This window comes from Tachyglossus aculeatus, chromosome 7 (genome assembly GCF_015852505.1).
Source record: "Tachyglossus aculeatus isolate mTacAcu1 chromosome 7, mTacAcu1.pri, whole genome shotgun sequence".
Taxonomy (NCBI): domain Eukaryota; kingdom Metazoa; phylum Chordata; class Mammalia; order Monotremata; family Tachyglossidae; genus Tachyglossus; species Tachyglossus aculeatus.
Window position 1 is genome coordinate 10,031,021 of NC_052072.1, and position 14,993 is coordinate 10,046,013.

The following is a 14,993-nucleotide window of genomic DNA, read 5'->3' on the forward strand; positions in this document are numbered from 1 at the left end:
AATGGAAGAAAAAAGGGCAACAGAACTTCAGAACTTGAGAAGGAGCGTGGCTCAGTGGAAAGAGCCCGGGCTTTGGAGTCAGAGGTCAGAGGTTCAAATCCCGGCTCCGCCAACTGTCAGCTGTGTAACTTTGGGCAAGTCACTTAACTTCTCTGTGCCTCAGTGACCTCAACTGTAAAGTGGGGATTAAGACTGTGAGCCCCCCGTGGGACAACCTGATCACCTTGTAACCTCCCCAGTGCTTAGAACAGCGCTTTGCACATAGTAAGTACTTAATAAATGCCATCATCATCATCATCATCATCAACTTCAAGGTATCCAAAGTTAAATATAGTACTCCTGTGATCAAGCCAAGTACATATAAGTGATGAGTTCAAACTGCATGTCTACTAGTGGAATTACTTTATGATTATATGGAACAATTTTAGTTTTCTTATGTTATGTACAAAAAAATCACCAATAAGTACGCTTTAAGAATGAATATCCTGTAAATTTGTGGATGAAAGTATCAATTTGGATTTTGTTCTCTTATAGTTTGAAAAGATGAGAAATATTTGTTGTGTTGATAAAAATTGTTTTATTCACTAAGTAGACACATCAGTGCTGAGCTTACAGTAGGTTTTAAAGGAAGTCAAGCAGTAAAAACAGCATAATGAAATTACATTATGCCTCAAAAAGCCCATATCTTGCCAACTGCAGTTATCATCAAAACCTACTCTGTAACATTTTAGTAGGAAAATGCTATTTATTTTTTGGGGGGGTGTTTTGGTTATGTGCAAAAGCCAGGAGTAAGTGCTGGGGTAGATGCAGGATAATCAAATCAGACACAGTTCCTGTCTTACATGGGTCTCACAATCTAAGATGGAGAGAGAATTTAATTTCCATTTTTCAGGTGAGGGAAATGAGGCATGGAGAAATTAACGGACTTGCCCAAGGTCACGCAGCAGGCAAATGGCAAAACTGGGATTAAAACCTAGGTCCTCTGACTCCCATGCCTGTGCTCTTTCCACGAGGCCACACTATTTCCCAGGAAATGAAAGTGGACACCAGAAACAGTAGTCATTATCTGTTTTTGATCTAAAAGATGCTCTTGCTGCTGGGGTCTAATTTTCATTCCTAATAATGTCAAGCAGTCAGTCAGTTGCATTTATTGAGCACTTTGTGTGCTGAACACTCTATTAAGCACTTGGGGGAGTACAGTATAACAATCTCTGCCCACAATGAGCTCACAGTCTAGAAGGAGAGACAGACATTAATATAAATAAATAAATTTCAGATATGCACCCAAGAACTGTGGGGCTGGGAGAGGGGATGAATAAAGGGAGCAAGTCAGGGTTGACGTAGAAGGAAGTGGGAGAAGAGAAGCACAAAATATGTTTGGGCAGGTGTTCCATTGTCTGGTAATAAAGTTAAACTACTTGCCAAGTCTTTTGCGTATTCTCTTGTTTCTTGGGAAATATACCATCAAGTAAGAAAGAACATCCCAAGTTTTCACTTAGTGATAAAAATAGTTGCTGTGCCATATTTGACTAATTTCATCAATGAGATGTGAGAGTCTAAGAAAACCGCTTTCAGTAGATTAGTTTTCCTAAAGTATGTCTGTGTCCCGCTTCTAGACTATAAGTTCCTTCTGGGCAGGGAATGTGTCTGTAATCTCTAGACAGTAAACTCATCTCTAGATTTTTAGCTCATTATGAGCAGGGAATGTGTCTGCTAATTCTTTTTTATTGCCCTCTCCCAAGCACTTAATACGGTGCTCTTTGTGTAGTAAGCACTCAGTAAATACCATTGATGGATTGATTGACCAGATCTCTTCCTTGCTCATAAACATTTAGGAAATAGAGTGGGTCAGCATTGTGGGTTGTATTGCATTTATTTTAGAGTGCTAATGGGCTATTGTTGGAGGAAGAGCAGGAAGATTCCATTCTTAGAGTGATAGACTGCAAAATGCATGTATTTTCTCAATTATGACAGTGATGCTATTTCTTCAAAGTTACTCATGATTTTGCCTCCTCTTGCTGTTGAAAATCAAAGGAATAATCCTACAGCATCATTGTGAAGAGTTTAGGTGAGACAGTGGTGGGGTGGAAGGAAAACTATTGTCTGTATCTTCGGGAGCAAACTACTGTGTGCCCTTGCACACAGTAAGTGCTCAATAAATGTGATTGAATGAATGCTAATGGAAAAAAATAGCTAAAGATATCTAACACCTGGTCTTGAAAAAGGACAGTTTATTTTGAATGCACTCTGCAGAGACCATTAGAATCTGTAGTGTTACCCGTTGTGCTAGATTTATGAAACCAGGTGTAATTTAAGTGGTTTGGAGCTTATTGAAATTGAATTGTTAGTGGTTTGTGTAGGCAACAAGCGATTGTGAAGGGAGGATTTAGAATTAATTGTTTCCTGAACTCTCGGTCTTGTTTTTAAAGTACAGTAAAATAATGTCAGGATTTCATTTTTACTGTTAGGGGCTGGAATTTATGTGTAGCTATTTGGGTAGCTGGGAAAAGTGAAGTATAAAGGAAGGCATTTTCATTGAACAAGCAGTTTATAGCAACTACATTTAAAAAAACAAGATTTGGAATTTCAGGCATCCCTAATTTTAGGCAACACTACAGTATAGTGACTTATTCAATTGAATTTATTGAGTGCTTACTGTGTGCAAATCACTTTACTAAGTGCTTGGGAGAGTACAACAATTGATAAATGCCATTGATACTACTGATAACCATTAGTCATTCATTATTCAATCATTTATTGAACGCTTGCTGTGTGCAGAGCAGTGTACTAAGCGCTTGGAAAGCCCTTCTAGAGCCCATTTTTCGGTAGGGACCATCTCTCTATGTTGCCAACTTGTACTTCCCAAGCGCTTAGTACAGTGCTCTGCACACAGGAAGCGCTCAATAAATACAATTTAATGAGTGAAAGTAAAATTCAGCAGTAAAGAGTGACAGTTCCTACCCATACTGGGCTTACAGTCTATCTTTTGTCTGAGTTTCCATTTTGTTTAAATATTTTAAAATTGTATTTTCAGTATTATCAATATTATTTTAGAGTAGGATATACATTGAAAGCTTCTTTACTAGTGGCACTAAGGTACCCATATTAAGAACCCTTAATATCTAAAAACATTTTTCAAAAACCAGAGAAATATTATCGCTACAGTGTCATCAGTCTTATCAAGAACAATTAATTTCAAACATGAACTTTCTAAATTTCAGGACCCCAAAAACCCCAGTGGCACCCGAGTTATGCTGATGATTTTGCTCACAGTAAATTTCCAATTTTATTTTCCTGTCAAGTGCAGTATTAGTTGCTGTGAGGGTTTCTGTTACTTATACTCTCTCGTTATCTTTGACTTAAACAAAAATCACAATGAATGCAAAAAAGAATAATAATAATAATAATAACAATGGCATTTATTAAGCTCTTACTATGTGCAAAGCACTGTTCTAAGCGCTGGGGTAGATACAAGGTGATCAGGTTGTCCCACGGGGGGCTCACAGTCTTAATCCCCATTTTGCAGATGAGGTAACTGAGGCACAGAGAAGTTAAGTGACTTGCCGAAAGTCACACAGCTGACAACTGGCAGAGCCGGGATTTGAACCCATGACCTCTGACTCCAAAGCCCCTGCTCTTACCACTGAGCCACACTGCATCTCAATGAATGGTAAACCAAAAAGAAATAATTTCATTGAAACCCTAACAAGAAGTTCTGAACAAAGATGGTGAAAGGAAAAATGTAGGTGTGGCAAAGCAGTTTCATTTAACTTTCATTTATTGTCAGTTTTGTGTTGCAGGTGTCAGTGGTGATGATAATAGTAGTAGTAGCAGCAGCAGCAGCAGTATGAGAAGCAGTGTGGCCTAGTGAATGGAGCATGAGTTTGGGAATCAGAAGGACCTGGGTTCTAATTCCAACTCAGCCACTTGTCTGCTGTGTGACCTTGAGCAAGTCTCTTTACTCCCTGATCTGTAAAATGGAGATTAAGACTGTGAGCACTATGTGGAACAGGGACTGTGTCCAACACGATTATCTCGTATCTACCCCGGTGCTTAGAATGGTGCCTGGCACATAGTAAGCACTTAACAAATACCACAGTTATTAATAGTAGTAGTAGTAGTAGTCATTCAACTGTATTTATTGAGTCCTTACTGTGTGCAGAGCACTGTACTAAACGCTTGGGAGAGTACAGTATAACAATAGAAACGCGTATTAAACACCCTATCTACTAAGCACTTCGTGAAATACAACATAAATTAGTGATGTAATCTCTGCCCACAAGGCCCTTGCTCACCAAAAGGCAGACAACCATAAGCATATTTACAAATATAATTATCCAAATTTTAAAAAAATGAATGTACAATTGAATAAACATAGAAAAGCACTGAGGATTGGTATAAATAAGCATAAAAGTGCTAGAGGTGGCTGATGGGTTTATGTATTTGGCATGTAGGAGGGAATTCATTGGGAATCAATCAATCAATCATATTTATTGAGCACTTACTGTGTGCAGAGCACTGTACTAAGCGCTTGGGAAGTACAAGTTGGCAACATATAGAGGCGGTCCCTGCCCAACAGTGGTCTCACAGTCTAGAAGGGGGAATCTTCTAGCAGCTTACAGCAGCTACCTAAAAGACAGTGGGGGCCAGAAGAAGCAGGGGATGGCAGCAGTGGACCAGGAATGATGTGATGGCTGCAGCTTTCTGTTTGGCCCTGTTGGTGATTTTTAGGAAATTTGATCGTGTCATCATACGTGTCACGGCACCCTTGTTCTAGTTCCCGAATTTACTCTTTTAAAAAACGATCACAATTGGAAAGTTTACAATTAATGAATGTGTTTAGAGGAGCCCCTTGAGAAATGTTAAAATTATAGAGTTTACAGTTGTTTCCTTTTCCCACTCTTTAAATGTTAATTGATGCCCCAGTACCCGGGAGTTATTTTGTGTTGTTAATGTACGTATGCTGCCTAAAAACCTTGATAATGGTTTGGCCACTCTGGACCCAGACCCTTTTTGAAAAACCACTTTAATGCGCAGTTTGGGCAAAAACAGCACGAGCCCCACATTTGGTAACAAATACATTGCAGATTGTAGTGTTTTTGTTGGGGAAAGGAAAAAGTGTAATCAGAAAAGAATTGAAATGATATAAATTAGCCTTATTGTTCAGCAAATTGCTCGAGTTAGGTACGAATTGTAGATAAGAATAGTCTCAGCGCTCTTAAGGCTCAGAACAGACTTACGGGCACTCATGAGAAAACCAAGCCTTTGTTAGTGTCCTTTCTGAATGGCTATTAAAATAATTACAGTAATTTATAGATTTTTTTTACGATTTCAAAATGAGTTCCATTTTCTCATCTTTTGTCTTGGTTTCTGTGTCTGCGACAGTGTGTATGTGCATATGGGCTTTTGCCTACAGTGGATTCTCTTTAAATCGTCCCTACTGTAGCAATAGTGACTAGGTGTGGCACATACAAAGAAAAGGTGTGAATTGGGGAAAGATGATTTTTGCCAGTTTTCTGCCAGGATGCCAGCCCCTTTGAAAATAATAAGAGAATTGTACTCTACAATTCAGTAGCTTAATGGCTAATTACAGTTTGCCTTGGAATCATTTAAAATCACTGTTTGATTTAAAGAGACTCAATTCCTGAATTTCATCAACACCTTCATTCACAGTTATGGATTTTATTCTTTTTCTTTGCTGCATTTTCCGAGTCAGTGGGCTCAAAAGTACAGCAATATTTTATGGGCATGATTTTATAGCTGGATAATTTTTAAATCTACTGACAGCATAATGCAGGCTCTTTGTGTAATAGCATTTTAATGTGATTGTGTTAGATGGTACCCTAGTGTTTATTTTCCCTTTATTAATCAATATTGAACTGTAAGTTGTAAAAGTGCTTTAAGAATCCGTTTCATTGAAAGTGATGATTATTAAGAGTTCTGTCAGAGAAAAGCATTTACAAAGTATGGCATTATCAAACAAACCCTTTGCAAGTGCGTGCAGAAATGGAGGCTGTGGTGGAAATTTGATTGATAAGCCCTGAGCTCTATTTTTGGTATTAATCATTTGCTCTTTGTGTTTGTTCCACTTCCTAAAGAAGAAGATAATTAGATGTTTTGTTAGTTGTGGGATAAAGACTTGATATTTATACCTTGACATTTTAAGTCTGTGCTGAAAGAGTTAAGGTGGTTTTTCACAGAGCCTGTAGAGTGAACATTGTAACCACAGTAACCAGTTTAACTGTTTTTCGCTTAGCCCTAGCAGAGAAGCAAAATCAATGCTCAGACAAAGCATCAGACTTAGAAAGTCCAGTTTGCATTTTGATCTCAGTGGGTTAAGTAGTATACTATAATTAACTATTTGTGACCTTCAAAGTAGCAGGCTTTTAACGTGAATACGGTGTAGTCGATGTTGACTTCAAATTCTTCAGAAGCCATCAGAGTGTGACAAAGAAGAGGGGAAATACAACGTAAGATTCACATATACAAATGGAATTGTTATGACAACTAAGCACATTTCTAAGAAAGCAGAGAAGGAAATGGAATTCAGCAGTAAATAATTAAAAATTACAGAAACTTAATTTGTCCTACTAAGTTATAGATATATTGTGCTTTAAACAAAGATGTGTAAACACCAAATTCATGACTTTAACAAAAATATAGCACATTGGGAATGTCTCCATTTTGAAAGAATTTACATTTCTTTAAGATTGATGAGAATAAACAATGTGCTCTAGAAGAACTGATTTGGGTGTTTTGGAAGGTGTCAAATAAATCCAAGGAAATTATAAAAACCAGCTGCTAAAACAGAGTTTGACTTAGCATTTCTCCCATTTTACATTGCTATTTTGAGTCTGTATTCGTATAATATGTAAGGTTTTATGGTATATAATATATACCTAGTTGCCTAATGAATATCTGTTGGTGGAAAGATAAATAGCCATCACCCCTCTTCACAAATTTCCAATGGCTACTAAGTTCTTAACCAGAATAAACAAAACTCCTGACCTTTGGATTTAGGGCTCTCCAACCATAATTAATCAATTGTATTCAGCATGTACTGTTTGCCGAGTACTGTACTAAGCATTTGTGAGAGTACTGTGTGGTAGAGTTAGTTGGTAGAAACGTTCCCTAGACGCAAGGAGCTTAAGGTCTAGAGGGAGAAACAGACTTTAATATAGATCAATTAAGTGCTACGGGCTGAGGTTGGAGTGAATAAAGTGTGGAAATCCAAGTGTAAAGGTGACACAGACAGGAGTGGGAGAAGAGAAGATGAAGACTTAGTCGGGGAAGGCCTCATAGAGGAGATGCGCTTTTATTAAGAATACTGAGAAGCAGCGTGATCTCGTGGATAGAGCACGGGGAGTCAGAAGGACCTGGGGTTTAATGCGGGCTCCACCTCTTAGCTGTTCTATGACCCTGGGCAAGTCACTTTACTTGTCTGTGCCTCAGTTCCCTCATCTGTAAAATGGTGTCCAAAACTGTGAGCCCTGTGTGGGACAGGGACTGGATCCTACCTGATTAGCTTGTAGTTATCCCAGCACTTAGAACAGTGCTTGGCACATAAGCACGTAGCAAATATAGCATGTTCTAGTGGAAAGAACATGGGCCTGGGAGTATGCAGACTGGGTCATAGTCCCCATTCTGCCACATACCTGCCGTGTGACCTTGGGAAAGTCACATCACTTCTCTGGTCCCCAGTTCCCTCTTCTGCGAAATGGGGATTCAGTAACTGTTCTCCCTCCTACTTAGACTGTGAGCGCCATGTGGGACCTGATTTTCGGGTATCTACTCCACCATTTAGTAGAGTGCTTGGCATATAGTACAAATATACTAGTACAAGTTCCACAATGATGATTATTTGCAGTACTGAAAATAAAAAAACAAAGTCAGTAAGAAGTGAGTCTAGAGGAGCAAAATGTCTCCTCATGACTCAGAGTCCACCACGATGCCCAGCGTTTAGTACAGTGCCCAGCGCTTACTAAAGGGCCTGGCACATAGTAAGCGCTCAGCCAATACCATAATTATTATGCTATCTCAGCCCCTAGGTTTCCGAAAGTTTTTAGAGGCCTCATGCTGCAGGCACTGTTGTTATTCCTGCTGAGGTGGTGGGAAGCAGGAAGGGGAGGGGGGCTTCTTGATGATGCAGAGTGGAGCTGGTGTGGGACATGGACGGTGGGGAGGGGACGCAGTTAATCGGCTGCAGTGAGGGGCGTGCTGAAGGAAGCGCGGGTGGTGAGGTTGCAAACGCCCCGGCCCTGGAGGTGAAGAGTCAAGAAGGCAAATCCGTGGCTCTTATCCCCAGCCTAGAGTGCACAGAGCAGGCCAAGGGCAAGCGGGGTTCCCCTGCCACCATGGCAGGGCCACCTACTTCAGGGAGTGTGTCACACTCTGCTGTGGTCATTCATTCAATTGTATTTCTCGAGCGGTTACTGTGTGCAGAGCACTGTACTAAAAAGCGCTTGGAAAGTACAATATTTTCCAAGCTTCAAGCGCTTTCCAGCTCTTAATAATAATAATGATGGCATTTGTTAAGCGCTTACTATGTGCAAAGCACTGTTCTAAGCGCTGGGGGGATACAAGGTGATCAGGTTGTCCCACGGGGGGCTCACAGTCTTAATCCCCGTTTTACAGATGAGGGAACTGAGGCTCAGAGAAGTTAAGTGACTTGCCCAAGGTCACACAGCAGACATGTGGCGAAGCGGGATTCGAACCCATGACCTCTGGCTCCAAAGCCCGTGCTCTTTCCACTGAGCCACGCTGCTTCTCTTAGTACAATGCTCTCTCTGCACACAGTGAGTGCTCAATAAATATGATTGAGCCCCAGACTGAGCCCCCTCCTTCCTCTCCCCCTCCCCAACCCCCGCCCTACCTCCTTCCCCTCCCCACAGCACCTGTTTGTACAGATTTATTGCTCTATTTATTTTACTTGTACATATTTACTATTCTATTTATTTTTTGTTAATATGTTTTGTTTTGTTGTCTGTCTCCCCCTTCTAGACTGTGAGCCCGTTGTTGGATAGGGACCGTCTCTATATGTCGCCAACTCGTACTTCCCAAGCGCTTAGTACAGTGCTCTGCACACAGTAAGCACTCAATAAATACGATTGAATGAATGAATGAATGATTGAATGAATACAATACGGCAGTAGAGACGATCCTTGCCCACAGTGGGTTTACAAACCTAGAGGGGGGGAGACAGACATCAAAACAAGTGAACAGCTATCAATATGATTAAATAGAATTATAGAAATATACATGTATACATAAGTGTTGTGGGGTGGGGAGAGGTGAGGAAGAGCAAAGGAGGTGATATGGAAGGGAGGGGGAGCTGAGGAAAAGGGAGCTTAGTATGGGAAGGCCTCTTGGAGGACTCTTGGTCAGTCAGAATGGTAGCTGTCTTTCCACAGTTTAGCTCCGTTGAGTGAACCTATTGATGTTTAGTGGGTTTTTTTCTTGTCACCGTGTTAAATTGTAATGTGCTATTTTAATATTTTTATGTGCTATAAAGATTTCCCTTCTAATTTCTAGAAATATGTCAGTTCCTTTTGTCCATTAACTGTTACACACATTTTAAGGCAGAGTATTTTTGGAAGCCTACATTTAAGACCCAAAGTAAATTATACTACTAATCAGTATATAAATAGCTGAAGTTACAAATGTTACAAGCATCACAGTTTGTGTTAGAATTGGAGATGAAGGGTTTAATGTCACTAGTTTTGTTATGCCAGAATGTTGATCAGTCTAATTGTCTAACAATCTCTGGTCTTTTGGCATGCTACAGCTGTGACTTTCTTTGTCTCCAAAACCAACTGTCTTCACACTGCATATGTATGAGAGAACATTTTATCATATTAGTAAATCACTTATGAGTTTCTCTTGTTGAAATGATAGTGTTTGCTAAATATATATTAAGACACTCCAGGTTGTTTATCTCCTCAGATAAAGAGCTGTGCATTTATAGGCTATATTGCTACCCTTGTAAAGTTTGCACTGTGATGCAGCTAATACCCTTCCCAACAAGCCTCCAAAACAGAATACATTTGGTCTCTTTGAACCTACCAAACTGCAGAAAATAGCAAACTTTATATCATTGGCTGTTTTTCAACCATTTGCATAACCTTTTTTGCTTCATAGGGAAGGTATGGCAGCTACTGGTGGTTTTGTTTAATAATGTCTTTTGAATCGCACTGTCATTAAGGGTAATCTTACTTAACTGGACAATGCCCAATGTTCTTGTAATAATAACAGCATTAATTGTGTATCTTTTAAGTGGTTGCTATATGTCAAGCACTTGCTAAGTGCTGAGGGAGGTACAGACAATCAGATATAACACAGTCCCACAGTCAAAGGGGGAAGAAAACAAGTACCTAAACCCTATTTCACAGATGAGGAAACTGGAGCACTACAAAATTAAGTGACTTGTCCAAGGTCACACAACAGGTAACTGGCAGATCCAGGATTAGAACATATGCAAGACTGAGCTCCTTATCTTCCCTCCCAAACCCTGTCCTCTCCCTGGCTTTCCTGTTACTGTGGACGGCACTGTCCTACTTCCCATCTCGCAAGCCCGCAACCTTGGTGTCATCCTTGACTCTGCTCTCTCATTCACTCCACACATCTAATCCGTCACTAAAACCTGCCAGTCTCACCTTCATAACGTCGCCAAAATCCTCTCTTTCCTCTCCATCCAAACAGCTACCTTGTTGGTACAGTCTCTCATCATATCCTGACTGGATTACTGCATCAGCATCCTTTCTGATCACCCAACCTCCTGTCTCTCCCCACTTCAATCTGTACTTCACTTTGCTGCCTGGATTTTCTTTCTACCGAAACGCTCTGGGCATGTCACCCCCCTCCTCAAAAATCTCCAGTGGTTGCCTATCAACCTTCACATGAAGCAAAAACTCCTCACTGTTGTCTTTAAAGCTCTCCATCACCTTGCCTCCTCCTACCTCACCTCCTTTCTTTCCTTCTACAGCCCAGCCTGCACACTCCACTCCTCTGCTGCCAACATCTTCACTGTGCCTCGTTCTTGCCTGTCCTGCCGTCGACCCCTGGCCCACATCCTCCCCCTGGCCTGGAATGCCCTCCCTCCTCACATCTGCCAAACTAGCTCTCTTCCCCCTTCAAAGGCCTCCTGACAGTTCACCTCCTCCAGGAGGCCTTCCCAGACTGAGCCCCCATATTCCTCGGCTCCTCCTCCCCTCCCCATCGCCCCAACTCCCTCCCTCTGTCCTACTCCTTCCCTGTCCCACAGCACTTGTGTATATTTGTACATATTTATTATTCTATTTATTTTATTAATGATGTGTATATATCTATAATTCTATTTATTTTGATGCTATTGATGCCTGTCTACTTGTTTTGTTTAGTTGTCTGTCTCCCCCCTTCTAGACTGTGAGTCTGTTGTTGGGTAGGGATTGTCTCTGTCTGCTGTCAAATTGTACTTTCCAAGCGCTTATTACAGTGCTCTGCACACAGTAAGCGCTCAATAAATATGATTGAATGAACCCATATCTCCTGACTCCCAGCCCTGTGATCTGTACATTACCTTTTTACCTTTTTGCATTTTTTTAGGGATGGTATTCTCAATTTTCGCACACAGCAAAACGAGATGGGAGGGTAAACGATTCGCCCAAGACCACATGGGTAATTCTAGTTCTAGATAGTGTCTTGTCATCTAGTTTACATCTAATCTTTATGATTCAGTTGTCTTAATGTAGTGAAGAACCAGTCAAAGAAAGCTTGGAAGAGCACTATGATATCTGTCCTCTTTGCCCATGTCCTTGTGGTTTGGAATATTACCATGTAACATCAGATTTTGCCATTAAAGATGGTGTGTGCCATGAGAGCCTGAATTGTGTGTGGTGCTTTTTTCTTGAATCTCTCTTGTACTCATCCAAATGCTTAGAACAGTATTTTTCATAGAGTGGATACTCAGAAAATCACACCGATGGGCTTATTGCAAGAAAGTCCTTCTAAACCGATGTCAAGAAGGATTCCATTGTTTGTCCAATCGTATTAGGGTGGATGATCAGACCCAGTAATGGCTTGCCTCAAGAACTTCTAAACCGCTCTTTTATTAATCTTTTGTTACTCTCCTAACCTGTTATCCAAACCCTTGTTGAACATATTCATATTTTCTGCTTCCACATTTCCTATTCTAATCTCTTCTGATTGGATTTCCCTACCCCCAGTTGGCTTCCTCTTAGACTAATTCCTAGTAAATAATAATAATAATAATAATAATAATAATAATAATAATAAGAAGAAGAAGAAGAAGAAGAAGAAGAAGAAGAAATGACTGTTCTAAATGCTGGAGTAGATACAAGCAAATGGGGTTGGACACAGTCCCTGTCCCAAGTGAGGCTCACAGTTTTCATCCCCATTTTACAGATGAGGTAACTGAGGCACAAAGAAGTGAAATGACTTCCCCAAGATCTCATAGGAGACAAGTAGTGGAGCCGGGATTAGAACCCAGGTCCTTCTGACTCACAGTCCCATGCTCTGGCCACCAGACCATGCTGCTCCCACTCTGCCCAAGCCAACCTCTTCACTAACCTCTGCCCCCATATTTTCCCTGCTATTTATCTCTAACTACCACCTTCTCTTCCTAACTTGAAGTACCCTCTTGATTTTATTTTACTGATTTTTCAGACCATACCTTTTCTCCTTCAATCTCAGCATGAAATCTCAAGAGCAGGAACCAGCCTATTGAACTTTCCCAAGCACTTAGTATGGTGCTCTGCACATAGGTGGCTCTTGATAATTACTGATGATGGATAACTACCTGCTATTTGGTTTTTTGCCTACCCAGCATTTATGTGCATGTTTGGAAGTGTAGGCGTATATTTTATGTTGCATTGTCATTAAGTAAATGACCAAATAATTCAATGAGATACAAGGATGCCTATTGCTTTTAGACATTATGGTACACTTAATCTGCCCTACGATTCCAGATTTTCTTAGATTATGTTCCAAAAGCTCGATAGCTTTTTTTTTCTTTCGTGAAGAAAAAAATGAAACTTTAGATTTTCCTTATGGCAGAGTCTCTGATGCTGAATGTCCTTGGTTTGCATCAGAGAGATTTCTGACCTTTTTCTCCTGTCCGGTAATCTGTTGACTTGAAGGAGAAACTGTTCTACCATCCTAATTTACTCGTGCTCCTCCTTCTCCTACTACTAAAAGGACTATTGATGCAGTGTCAGACTGCCCTTCTTAGTGTTCTGACAGGTCTTGGGCAGATTGTGACAGGAAAATAGAAAATGGCTCACTTTGATCCTCTTAGCCTTACTCTCCTACTTTGCGTTGACCTCTGCCCCTGCCTGCTTCTATCTTTCTGGGCAAGTGGAAAGGTAGAAGTGAGAAAACCCTGCACCCCAGTGGGGTTGGAGCCTGGAAGGTCCTGACAACTTCCCGGCCCCTACCTGGGAAAGTTCTGGATGAGGTCTTCAGACCCCAAGGCCTTTCATCCCCCATCTCCTCCAGGGGTTCAGAATCAGGGTAAACTCTAGGTTAAGGAGATGGCCAGCAAGTCTTTTTCCCCAGTGTAAGTCCTGCCAGAGGAGCAGCGACTGACCTGTTCAGAGGAGTGAAAGGGGAAAAATGCCGTTAGATTGCCTTTGCAGTGGATGCTTGGAAACTTTGGAGTTGGGAGATTCTAGGTCTGGACTAACTTCCTAGATGGAATGGTGAGGGGCTTTGTAGGGTCATGGCAGCCAGAGTCTAGGATGGTGAAGAAGTGACTGGTGCTCACACTGATGGGAAGGAAAATTAAGAACAGAATAACAAAGGTTTAGGAAGAAAAAAAAGTCAAGGTAGGAATGAGAAAAACACAGATGAAAGAGGGAAAGAAACTGAATGGGAGAGGAGGAGGAAAAAGCAGAAAAGATATGTCAAGAAAATGAAGCTCGGGGAAATGTATCAGTGGTATTTCTTGAGTGCTTTCTGTGTTCAGAGCACTGTACTAAGAATTTGGGAGAATATTATACAGCAGAGTTAGTAGAGAAGCAGCGTGGCTCAGTGGAATGAACATGGGCTTAGGAGTCACAGGTCATGGGTTCAAATCCTGACTCCGCCGCTTGTCAGCTATGTGACTGGGCAAGGCACTTAACTTCTCTGTTCGTCAGTTACCTCATCTGTAAAATGGGGATTAAGATTGTGAGCACCACATTGGACAACCTGATCACCCTGTATCCTCCCTAGCACTTAGTGCTTTGTACATAGTAAGCGCTTAAAAATACCAAAATTATTATTATTATTAGAGGGTTCTCTGCCCACAAGGAGCTTACAGTCTAAAGGGGAGGGTTGGCATTGAGATAAATATCTTCCTCCAGTGCTAAGTTTCTTACTGTGCCTCAGTCTCGCCTTTCTTGCCTTTAGCCACTGAACCACATCCTCCTTCTGGCCTGGAATGCCCTCCCTCCTGAACACCGATAGGCAGTTACTCTCCCCCCATTCAAAACCTTATTGAAGGCACATCTCCTCCCCGCTTGTCTCTTCTCCCACTCCCTTTTGCATCACCGTGACTTGTTCTCTCGTTCTTTCCCCATCCCAGCTCTACTGCACTTATGTCCATATCTGTAACCTATTTCTTTGTATGATATCTACCACCCCCGATCTGGACTCTGAGCTCGTTGTGGGCAGGGAATTTGTCTGCTTATTGTTGTACTTTTCCGCATGCCTAGTAAGGTGCTCTGCACAGTCAGTGCTCAGTAATTATGATTGAATGAATGAATGAATAAATTAATTATGGCTAGGTAGATGAGAGCTATGGGGCTGAGTGTGGGGTGAGTATCAAGTCCTTAAAGGGTCCAGATCCAAGGGCATAGGCGATGCAGAAGGGAGAGGGAGTAGGGGAAAGGAGGGCTAATAAGGTTTGAGGATGGGAAGAGTGGTGATCTGTTGGATAAGAAGGGGAAGGGGTTCCAGTCCAGTGGGAGGATGTGGGCAAGGGGTCAGCGATGAGAGAGTTGAGATCAGACTACAGT

The 14,993-nt window shown here is 41.3% G+C and overlaps 1 protein-coding gene across 1 annotated transcript in view; it reads left to right on the forward strand.

Moving 5' to 3' along the window:
- Window positions 1–14,993, forward strand: part of PARD3B (par-3 family cell polarity regulator beta) — a 994,526-nt gene that overhangs the window by 150,026 nt on the left and 829,507 nt on the right. The gene's annotated exons all lie outside the window — the stretch shown is intronic.